The sequence below is a fragment of the Microtus pennsylvanicus genome, chromosome 10 (assembly GCF_037038515.1).
Source record: "Microtus pennsylvanicus isolate mMicPen1 chromosome 10, mMicPen1.hap1, whole genome shotgun sequence".
Classification (NCBI taxonomy): Eukaryota; Metazoa; Chordata; class Mammalia; order Rodentia; family Cricetidae; genus Microtus; species Microtus pennsylvanicus.
Window position 1 is genome coordinate 91,256,256 of NC_134588.1, and position 13,008 is coordinate 91,269,263.

Consider the following 13,008-nt stretch of genomic DNA (forward strand, 5'->3'; position numbering starts at 1 on the left):
TGGCCAGACACTCAGAGTTGCCCGCTGAGTGGAGATGAGCCCCTCTCTCTGCAGAGTCTCTAGTGTGGTCCAGGTGAGGCTCTTGTCCTTTTATGGGAAGAGCCTGGTGGGAATAGCCCAGACTTTGCCAGGCTCCCCCTTTTCTGTCAGGATGCCGCTGAATGATCAACTTTTTTTTTTATTGCAGGAAAGTTCTTTGTACAGTGTTGACTCATGGGATTAAAAGGCTCAAAAAAAGACAAACATTAACTGTCATACCCTAGTACTATTACTAGGTTTGATAATTTCATCGATCTGTGTATTTTCAAAAAGGAAACAGATGAGACTTGCAACATTTGACATCCATTTGGATTTTCTTGTTTGAGTCTTTCTTGCAACATAATACTTAAAAACTCCAAATATTTATAATTATCCTCATTTCATAGGAGAAGAAAACTTTTTTTTGGGGGGGGGAGTTTCAATGTATACAAGAGTAAATTTCATGTAGCCCAGGCTGGTCTCAAACTCACTGTTTAGGCGAAGATGTCCTTGAACTCCTGATTCTCTTCATCCTACCTCCCAAGTGCTGGGATTAGAGACACATACCATCAAACCCGACTATAAAAAGGAAAGTTTAACAAAAAAATATTAAATGATCATTTAAGAGTAAATGTAAACTTTTACTCTGCATGAATTGACTTTCCATATAGCTCTTGCTATTTTGTCCTTGATTTTCTCATAGTTACCACATACTAGTGAAATTATCTAATAAATTGAATTTGGGATTAAGTCATAGAAATCCCCTCTGAAGATGTACAAGCTTCCTCTATCCCTACCTTTCGTCTTTCTCCAGTTCTCAGATTCCACTTTGGGCTATAATGGAGTGAATTACCTTTTCCTCAGCAACGAAGCATCTTCAGTCTTATGTACAAAGCTTTATTATAATACTGATAATATTGCAATCCTTTGGGAGTCAGCCCTTGGTTAAGCTTTTATTTTGTGTCTTTGTGTGTTTGAAGGACTGATTTATACAATATAATTCAGAATTATTGAAAGAATAGAATAAAACAGAGGCATGTAGCTCAGCTGATAGAATGTTTGCCTTGTATACATGAGCGACAGGTTTAATCCCTAGCGTCACATAAACTAGGTATGGTGGGGCATGCCTGAAATTGCTACCCTTGGGAAGTGGGAGTAGGAGGATCAGAAATATGGGGTTATCCTCTGCTACATAGCCAGGTCAGAGGATAGCCTGTGGTATATAAGATTCGGTCAAACAAAACAAAACAAAGCAAAAGAACTGTTCATGCACAGAGAAACTCTTTATGTCTTCTAATGAATAAATACAAGGCCATCTTTGTCTACATAATGACTTGGAAGCCACGTTGTCTGTACTTTATTTCATTGGTTCCTAGATGGCTGCTCTGAGGACCAGCCTTCTACAGCTCAGGATTTGAAGGGGAACCAGAGTCTCTGACCAATCACTCAATTGACCTTTCTATCTGAGGGAATAAAACTTAATTCTGGGGCTGGCGAAAAAGGGAAATATGTACACACACACACACACACACACACACACACACACACACACACACACCCTCCAGGGTCTCTCTATCATCTTTTTATCTTCTCTTTCTTTATTTTTTTAAACACTTTTTAAAATATTTCCCACACCAAGTTCATCACAAAGAGGATTTTCTGCATAATCTAAAGTTACAGAGTTACTTCATTTTCATCATAAAAATATATTTTTCTGGGATAAGTCAATCCCAATACATTTTTAAAAACCATATCTTTATGAATTTTCTGAGAAACTCACACTTAAACATTTACATTTAGACTTTTCACTTATTAGGAGCTTTTCATTTACAACCATTTACAAATGCAGTAGTTTTTATAATTGCCCAAAAAACAGGTTATTTGTTTCACTTTTCATATTTTAGAGTACTGTACAATTATCATAATTTATCATTCATTTCTTTGTTTTCTAGTCACAAGAAATCAGGTGTTTAAAGCTTTGTTTTAGCTTTGATTCATACTTAAACCTGTGAACACATTTCCTAATATCAAAAAGCTCTTGAACTAACTCATGGGATTCCATTGTTTTCCTAATAATTAACCTAAACCATAGTCTATATGGCTACACTTCTGTGTTCCTGTTTTCTATACTTTGCAGCCCCTACTTTACCAGGGGTGGGGATAACACTATATCCTACTTTTACCTATACTAATTTTCTCACCAAACTAACCTCTATCATAATCATAATATATTTGTTAAAAACCCTCAATCATCAAATTTCTATTTAAACTAACACTAATGTTGTATAGAATCATTACTCCAATTAAACGGTACAGCTGAAGAAGAAATCATCTTTATAATAATCTGATGTGGGAGTGTCATATATCAATCTGTTGATTTCATTGGTTAAGCAATAAATAAACTGCTTGGCCCTCATAGGTTAAAACATAGGTGGGAGGAGTAAACAGTACAGAATGCTGGGAGAAAGAAGTTGAGTCAGTGAGTCGCCATGATTCTCCCACTCCAGGCAGACACAGGTTAAGATCATTCCTGGTAAGCCAGCTCGTGGGCTACACAGATTATAAGAAATGGACTAGTCCAGGTGCAAGAGTTAGCTGAAAAAAGGCTAGATATAATGGGCCAAGCGGTGTTTAAAAGAATACAGTTTTCCGTGTAATTATTTCGGGGCATAAGCTAGAGCTAGCCACGTGGGTGGCTGGGTGCCGGGGACGCAGCCCCGTTGCTCCTATTTCACCAATAATCCAAAGGTAAAAATGTCCAGTAGAATAGCATATTTTCACGAAATAATCATACTACATTAAAGGCAGTGGGAATCCACCTTCCCACACCCATTCACACCAGGCCAGATACCAGAGAAAAATGGCAGCAGCAAACATGTAAAGGCACAGCAGTGGCAACAGACATTCTGAAGCTGAAGCCCTTGGGGTCTTTCCTATCCAAGATTTACCCATCATGTTCTTGCATGGTGGTGTGCCAAACTCCCGAAGCTCAATTGCCACCTTCTGTTCCTCTGACATGGTCACCTCTAGATGTATCTCTTTTCTTTTTTATTCTTCTCTCACAGCATACATTCCAACAGTAGTCTCCACTCCTCCACTGCTCTCAACCTACAGTCTTCACACCCCTCCCCTTCTCCCCCAGATAGCCCTCTTCCATTCCCTTCTTATTATTCTGTATTCAGTTGATATCATTGGGAGGCCTGCTCTTTTTCTATTTTTGACCTCTTTGATGTCATAATTCATCTCATCCTTACTGGTACATAAATTATAGAACAGCCTACAACTTTTTAGATATTTGAGAGTCTAAGAAAATCTAGGCCATTGAAGAATAGCACCTTCCTAATGACCAGCATCTAGCTCCCATGGCTATTATATCTGTTCTTCACGTGGCTTCATCCTAACCCCACAGTCCCTGACACTTGTGGTCAGGTCTGGGTGTATTCAGTGGTGACTAATAGAAATACCACCTCCAAGTAGCTTTAAAATGTGCAAGCATGGGGCCTGCATGGTTCTGCACCAGGTACTCTGTGTATGTGCTATGGCTGTTAGCTTGGTGTTTTTGTGGGACTCCTTACAGTAAGAGTAGGGGGTGTCTCTGACTTTTTTTTTTGCCTATTGGGATTCTTATTGTGTTCTCTTGTCCAGGCTCAATAGAAGGGCTTTGCCTTGTCTTATTGTATCTCCTCTTGTTTGTCTGCCATCTTTTGGAAGTCTGCTCTTTTCTGAAGAAGAAATGGGGTGTGTGTGGATTTGGGGGAGTATGGAAATGGGGAGAGGTGGGAGGAGTTGAGGTAGGGAAAACCATGGTTGTGATTGTATTATATAAGAGAATAATCTATTATTCTCAATAAAAATTAAAAAATATAAATCTAAAAAGCTCAGGACCAGATGGTTTCAGCTCAGAATTCTACAAGATTTTCGAAGAACTAGTACCAATACTCCTCAAATTGTTCTATACAATAGAAACAGAAGGAACCTTGCCAAACTCTTTATGAGGATACAATTACCCTGATACCCAAACCACAGAAAGACATTACTAAGAGAATTACAGACCAATCTCACTTATGAACATTGAAGCAGAAATACTAAATAAAATACTGCAAATTGGATCCAAGAACACATAAGTACCATTATCCACCATGAACAAGTTGGCTTCATCCCACAGATGCAGGTATGGTTCAACATACAAAAATCTGTCAATATAATCCACCATATAAACAAACTGAAAAATAAAAACCACATGATCATCTCATTAGATGCTGAAAAAGCTTTTGACAAAATACAACATCTCTTTATGATAAAGGTCTTGGAGACAGCAGGGATACAAGGAACATACCTAAACATAATTAAGGCAATATACAGCAAGCCAACAGCCAACATCAAACTAAATGGAGAGAAACTTCCAGTGATTCCACTGAAATCAGGAACAAGAGAAAGTTGTCCACACTCTCAATATCTATTCAATATAGTTCTTGAAGTCCTAGCTAGGGCAATAAGACACCAAAAGGAGATCAAGGGGATACAAATTGGAAAAGAAGAAGTCAAACTCTCATTACTTGCTGATGATATGATACTTTACATAAGTGATCCCAAAAATTCTACCTAGAAACTGCTACAACTCATAAACACTTTCAGCAATGTAGCAGGATACAAGATTAACTCAAAAAAATCAGTAGCCCTCCTGTACACAGATGATAAAAGATCTGGGGAAGAAATCAGAGCATCAACACCCTTCACAATAGCCGCAAATAGCATAAAATATCTTGGAGTATCTCTAACCAAACAAGTAGAAGACTTGTATGACAAAAACTTTAAATCTTTGAAGAAATAAATTGAAGAAGACACCAGAAAGTAGAAAGATCTCCCATGCTCTTGGGTAGGCATAATTAACATAGCAAAAATGGCAATCTTACCAAAAGCAATCTACAGATTCAACGCAATGCCCATCAAAATCCTAGCAAAATTCTTCAAAGTCCTCGAAAGAATGGTACTCAACTTCATATGGAAAAGCAAAAACCCAGGATAGTCAAAACAATCCTGTACAATAAAAGAACTTCTGGAGGCATCACAATCCCTGACTTCAAACTCTACTACAGAGCAACAGTACTGAAAACAGCCTAGTGTTGGCATAAGAACAGACAGGAGGACTAATGGAACCAAATTGAAGACCCAGATATCAAGCCACACATCTTTGAACACCTGATCTTTGACAAAGAAGCAACACATATAAAATGGAAAAAGAAAGCATGTTTAACAAGTAGTGCTGGCATAACTGAATATCAACATGTAGAAAAATGAAAATATACCCATATCTATCACCATGCACAAAATTCAAGTCCAAATGGATCAAAGACCTCAACATAAAGCAAGCCACACTGAACCTTATAGAAGAGAAAGTGGGAAGTACACTTGAACATATTGGCACAGGGAATAGAATCCCAGCAGCACAGACACTGAAAGAAACAATTAATAAGTGGGACCTCCTGAAATTTAAAAGCTTCTGTAAAGCAAAGGACATGGTCAACAAGACAAAATGACAGTGTACAGAATGGGAAAAGTTCTTCACTAATCCCACATCAGACAGAGGTCTGTTCTCTAAAATATACAAAGGACTCAAGAAATTGGACACCAAAACAACACATAATCCAATAAAAAAAATGGAATAAAGACATAAACAGAGAACTCTCAACAGAGGAATCTAAAATGGCTGAAAGACACTTAAGGAAATGTTCAACATCCTTAGTCATCAGAGAAATGCAAATCAAAACAAATCTGAGTTTCTATCTTACACCTATAAGAATGGCCAAGATCAAACACACTGATGACAACTTATGCTGGAGAGGTTGTGGAGAAAAGGGAACACTTCTGCATTGCTGGTGGGAATGCAAGCTGGTACAACGCCTTTGGCTGTCAATGTGGCAATTTTTCAGAAAATTAGGAAACAACCTTCCTCAAGACCCAGCAATACCACTTTTGGGTATATATCCAAAGGATGCTCAATCATGCCACAAGGACATGTGCTCAACTATGTTCATAGCAGCTTTGTTTGTCATAGTCAGAACCTGGAAACAACCTAAATGCTCCTCGACCAAAGAATGGATAAGGAAAATGTGATACATTTACACAATGCAGTGCTACACAGTAGAAAACAAAACAAAACAAAAATGACAGCTTAAATTTTTCAGGAAAATGGATGGAGCTAGAAAACATTATTTTGAAACATATAAAAGAAACAGAAAGACAATTATCACATGTACTCACTCATAAGTGGTTTTTAAACATAAAACAAAGAAAGCCAGCCTACAAACCACAATCCCACAAAACTTAGAAACCAATGAGGACATTAAGAGAGACTTACATAGATATAATCTACATGGGAAGTAGAAAGTAGAAAAAGACAAGATCTCCTGAGTAATTTGGGAGCATGGGGACCTTGGGGGAAGGGTGAAGGGGGAGAGGAAAGGCAGGGAGGGGAGCAGAGAAAAATGTAGAGCTCAATAAATATAAAAAAGAATAAAGCCACAAGAAAGAGGCAACATGAAGTTAAAGAGCTGCTTTACTTGGTTTCCTGACCATTCTGATGCAGGGGCAGTAGGTTAGGAGAGGTCGTCAGAGACGATATTTGGACAAACCCACTGCAGTACTATTTGGTTCCTGATGTGAATGATGAAGAAGATGATGATGATGAAGAGGAAAGCTTGGAAGATGTTGATGAAGAAGGGGATGGGGATGAAGGGAAGAAGATAAAGATGATGATGAAGGGGAAGAAGGAGAGGATGATTAAGGCAAGGATGACTAGCACAGAAGACCGATGAGTTATAACCCGCCTTTTTATTTTCTCTTTCTGTTTTAATTTTCTCCAGTCCCTGGGAGCAAATTGTAGTTATTTCCCTCTCCTCCACAAACCTTCTCTGCTCAGTTGTTCTGCTTTTGACGTTTCTCTTCTCAACACCATGGCTCTCAACTTATTTGGGGGAAAATACTTGAGCAAAATATAACAGGAAAAGAATCTACACTATTCTGTTCTAAATTCATTTTTACCCTTTCTTGTCTCAAACTATGGATTCATCACCATCACCGCCAGGCTCTGTGAGAAAAAAGAAAAGCTCTCTGCCCCCCTTGGCTCCGCTGGAGGCTGTGGGGTGTTGGGTCCCTGCGTAGTGCATAGAATTCTAGCTTTTTTTTTTTTTCTCTGTATATTGGGCTCAGAGATTACATTGTGTCTCTATGTGAATACAGACAGTTAGCATTTACCAACATATATCTGTCTACTTTTTCTTGTTTAATAAAAAGAAAAAGAAAGAAAAAAAGGAGAGTATATAAGGTCACCAAGAATGGGTTTGAGGTGTCTGTGAGAGTAAGTGGGCATTCTTTGGCATGTTTAATTGTGATGGTAAAGACATCCTTGCAGTTTAAGATGATACTTTTGACATAAAATTCTCTCCTAATGATGACCTGAGTCTTGCCACTCAATAGGAGAATCAGAAGACCTTGCAGGGTTTTATTTGGAGTTGACATTCTCTGTTGCAACTTTATTTTGAATGTTTTTATTTTTAGTTTTTTGGTTTTTACTGGAAGGAAAAAGATGCTCATTGTAAATGTTGAAGTGTACAAATTGCTTTGTTTTTTTTAAAGGTTTATTTATTTATTATGTATACAATATTCTGTCTGTGTGTATCCCTGCAGGCCAGAAGAGGGCACCAGACCCCATTACAGATGGTTGTGAGCCACCATGTAGTTGCTGGGAATTGAACTCAGGACCTCTGGAAGAGCAGTCAGTGCTCTCAACCTCTGAGCCATCTCTCCAGCCCTACAAATTGCTTTGTTACAATAAAACCAATGTGTAAACAAAGGACCGGTTGCTTTTCTGTCAGAACAGAGGCTCAACATAACCTTCTCCACTTGACCTGCATAATGGCATCATGTCAAACTTTGTCTTCCTAACTTTGTATTTTTTGATACATGCTTTTCAGGAAGACCACAGGGCTATGCAGATTGGGTTAAAATGATGTGAATCATGTCTTCCATAACTGAGTGATGTGGGTACAGCTTTCTGTAATGGACTTGTACCCTAGATAAAGAAAAGAAGAAAAAGCCAACAGAAAGTCTCTATTCACTGACTGAAGACTATCCAGGGAATCATGTAGCCCAATTGTGTAGCCACAAACCTTACTGTTCTTGACATTTTACGCACAAAAATCATACCCTGATTGATACAGGTCAGTTATTAAAAACAGTTAGCAATAAGCAAAGCTACAAAAGTAAAAAGGCAAGGTTACTATATTTAGGGATTATCCCAGAATTAGGAACTATAATGATTATGACTTTGTTTTCATTTTGGCAGGTGTAGGAGTCTATGTGATGGGCTCTTAGGTTACAATGGTGCCTTGGTACATCTAACATGGCACCAGTTGTGTTAAGTTCTGAGAGTGCTACAATGGTCCCCAGACCACACATTCGATGCATGATCAGTACACTCTTCCTCTGGTGCTCCATCTCTTCTGTCCCAGTGTCATTTCTCTGTTCTCTGAGTATCACTACTGTTTTCACTTTCCCCGCAGTGGAATGGAGTCCTTCCTCCTAGGTGTGGTTTCATCCCTGTACACAGTGTTATCTCAGCGTGATAACAAGGTTGTTGCATTGTTTACATAGCTCCTTTGGCAGTTACTATGAAACTTTCATCAGACTGTATTTGTTAAGCCAATATTTTCTTTGTGAATTTACACAGCTCCATACGTTCTAACAAAAGAGAGTAGGACTACATCTGGGTCTAAGACCAGTGTTCAAATTAAGTGTATACTTCCTGTAGCACTAGACGTAGTGCTTACTGTCAGCGCTAAGTAAATTCTTAGTACACCTATCAGCAAATTCTCAGTACATCTAACTTTGGTGGTGGGTTCATGGCATCTCTCTCCCACTCTGCCCTTCTTTCTAGCATTCAGTTCTGTCTTTCCTGCCTACCTAAGTTCTGCCCCATTAACAGGCCCAAAGTAGTTTCTTTATTCACACATGGTGGACCTCCTACACCATGGGTCCCAGTGTTGGATAAATGTACATAGGCTTGGGAGAGAGAAGAAAAAGAGTATAGAGTCATAAAATAAAGTTTACCAAAGGTAAAGTGTTTAAAGAGATAGAGTACAGATAGTCATAGATAAAGAGAGTAAATAAAATAAGCCACATAAAAATGAAACATTCATAGAGAGTCTGGATTCTTTATATTAGTGTGCTTTCTTTGAATTTTTTTTTGTGAAGACAAATGTAGAGAGACATTTCATTATATGGGCTGCTAAGCTAAACCAGCATATATATTGTAAAAGCATCTTGACTTCAGAATTTGGGTCTAAGGATATGCTGCTTGGGAAAAGAAGTTCTTCTTTTGTTTTCACAGAAGATGAGAACCTGTGGATTGCTTCCAGGTGAATATGGTTTCACGGACCAAGGCCTCCTGAAAGGTTGTTGTGAAAACTCTCAAAAAATTACTTCGTCCAACTGCTGACTGAGGTGAACCTAGCACACAGGATACACCATGAAAGACCTGATTAACAGCGCCCCCAACAGCAGGGAGCAGTATAGACAAAACTACGCCCATATTCCCAAATATTGTTCATAAATGTTCTTTTACATTTAAAGTAGGATATGATATAGATATGAATAATTTGCATTGGTATGGATCTTGGTTTACTGATTCCAATTTAAGGTCAATTTTGTTATATGTATATGTATTTCTGACCTTGATTAAGGTATTGTGATTGTGTAGTTCATTAAAAATGTAATGTATAATTAAGAAAATAGGTTAATAGATAATCATCTGTAATAGTCAAGATTGTAGTCATGTTAGTTAGATTTTCTAGATGTATAGAGATATATTTCAGTTAGTTAGGTATTCTTCAAATCTTTCAGAGACCTTAAGAATATGACATTTAAATATTTTACAAATTTAGGTCTTTTCATGACAATGTGACACATCTGCTCCTGGCAGCACCAATCTACTTCAAGAGGAAGACAGGCATTGAAGAGTCTCCTTATGGAGTTGGTTAGCCATTTGGGAAAGAAACTGCTCTTGCCTGGACATGCAGTACTCACAGAGAGATGACTGCTGAACTTGCTTAAAGTTGAGAAGGTCCTTCAGGGTTGCTGCTTATTGAAAGAGTCTGGGAGATATTCTACAGGAAACAGAAGAAAGTGATTGAACTGTCTTTGAAATTTCCTCCTTCATGGAAATGTCTGCTGGATACTATGAGCCTGTAGGCTGAAGATGAATGCCCCAATGGTACAGAGGAACTTTGGATAACTGTCTAGGCAGTGAGATGTCTCTGTCATTTCTAGAGTTTTGGAAGTTGCTTACAATGCACTTCCTGTTTACATAGGTAATATTATATCCTTCTGGAGTCTTTGATGGAGTTACAGAATTTGTAGTTATAGTTTTTCTTAGTTATGATAAAATATAAAGTAGATATAAATATTGTAACTGTAACTCTTGCTTGATAAATGTTTTGTTATATTATTTTGGCTATGTTCATGTTAAAGCTTTCCTGTTTATTTAAACAGAAAAGGGGAAATGATGTAGAAGGTCCTTCTTTCTATGTGTTACTTGTATTGGTTAATAAATAAAGAAACTTCTTTGTGCCTGTTAGTAGGGCAGAGCTTAGGTAGGCAGGGAAGACAGAACTGAATGATGGAAAGAAGGGCCGAGTGGGAGAGAGACGCCATGGACAATGCCGAAGATAATTGTGCTGAGACTTTGCTGGGAGGCCATGACCTCATGGTGATACACAGCTTAATAGAAATGGGTTAAATCAAGATGTGAGAGTTAGGCAGTAAGAGGCTAGAGCTAATGGGCCAAGCAGTGATTTAATTAATACAATTTCTGTGTTGTTACTTCTGGGCTAAGCTGGCTGGGCAGCCAGGACAAACAAGTGGCTCTCTCCTTGCAACACCCACCTCAAGGGGTTGCTGTGAGAAGTGAAAGGAAAAGGCCAAATAGAGAATGGATGCAGACTTGGGGGAAGTATTACACCTTTCCTCCTTTGTAGAAATATTTCCCGTGCTTCCTAGTCTCAAGGTAGGCAGAGACACAGATGCTGGCAAACTAAAGGGATGATCCTTCCTCATACCCTTCTGGCAATCCATAATACTGGCAGATAGCCTGGATATGGCCAATTAGATGCTGTAGCACTGAATTCTGACTCTTGATGTGGAGAAACAAAACGTTATGCTTTGAATATGGAATGTCTACTCCCAGCTTGTGTGTTGAATACTTGACACCCAGTTGATGCCACAGAGGTAAAGGCATTGGATTCCCTGGAACTAGAGTTATAGGCCATTAGTCACCTGACAAGATTTCTAGGACTCAAACTTGAGTTCTCTGGAAGAACAGTACATGCCCTTAAACACTAAGTCGTTTCTCCAGCAGGAAGCCATGAGAATAATGGCATATGCCAGTTGTCTCTCTAGGGTAGGTCAGGAGTCAAGCCAAATCACTTTCTCAGTGAGGTCCTCCTGGCAGCCTTCTCTGGATTAGAGGGTCCCCTCCGTGCTTCCCTAGCTCCATGAGATAGGCTTTCCTAGAACTTGTCCCTTTTGCATGGGAAAAGCCTGCAATTTTAGGACGTGGCTCGTCTGTTTGGCTTTTCATAGTGCAGCAGTCCTTACTGAACTAGTTCCTGGACTCAGTGCTGGGGAGCACGTGAAAGACAGACGTGTTCTGCTGCTGGTCTGCACACTCCCAGTCAACAGTGCCTGGCACAAGGGAACAGGGTCATACACAGGGGACTGTTGGTTTATCTTTGGCACAGTGGTTGTGCCTTAATCTACTGCTATTTCAGCCAGCAATTGTGACTCTGCAGTTCCTGGCCTGATTTTCTGGTGGCTGCCCACCCACTGTTCCCACAGGCACTGGCTCTGTTGCTGCTACTAAAGGTAGCTTTAACTAAATCTCTATCATTCTATTTATAAATAATACTTGAGAATCAAAGGCTGGTGTGAAACTTGTTAGCTCAGAGAGGTTGAGTAGCAACTAGCAAACCTTCTCTCCTTGCTGGTGTCTCCCCCAAAAAGCATGTCTTTATTGCCTGCCAAAACAAAAAAAGCTGCCACTCAGAATCCTTCCTACTTCTTCCAGTGCATCTATCTGTCTCTCCCAGGTGCCCTCCGATGCCCTATGATTACTTTCTGTCAACTGTTAGCTGTTATCTCAGCTTCCTTACCCAAGGTTAATTTATTTAATTAACACAAATGCTAACTTGAGGTTCACAGAGTCATTGAATGTTCTCCAACAGGGGACTGCCAACAGTTAAAACTCATTCACATTTCCTTTTGCTTTCTCTAAGTTGGAGAAAGGCGTGTGAGAATAACGAGGAACCAAGAAAATACATATAATTTGAATAATTTTTACACTTATTTATACATGCTTGTGTGTGTGACTGTGTGTGACTGTGTGTGTGTGTTTGTGTGATGTGCAAGCTGTTATGCCATGGAGGCCAGAGGACAATTTTGAAACTTAGTTTTCTCCTTCTACCATGTAGATCCTAAGAATCAAATTCAAGTCAGTGGGCTTACTGGCAAGCACCCTTACCAGACGAGCCATCTTGCTGGCCCCACATGTTTAGGATGAAGAATGAGGCCAAGATAGAAGAGAAAAGTCAGGAAAGAACAGCTAGAAACCCACATTATTAAGTATAGAAAAGGAAACAAGAAACAATAAAGAAGAGCAGAGAGCCCACTAGCAATTTCTCATTCAGGACCTAAGAAATCCAGTTTAAACAAGATAAAAACTCTTCTCTGCCCAAACATTCTTTATACTGTGTGTGACTGTTTTGCATGCATGTATATTTTCAACATGTATGTGCAGTGCCAAGGAGGCCAGTAGAGGGCATCAAATCCCCTGGAACTGGAGTTATAGACAGTTTTTGAGCTATGAGAGTGCTTTGTCTTCTGCACGAAGAGTATAAGGTAAATTTAGAACACATAGACTTTTTCAGAAAAAAAAGG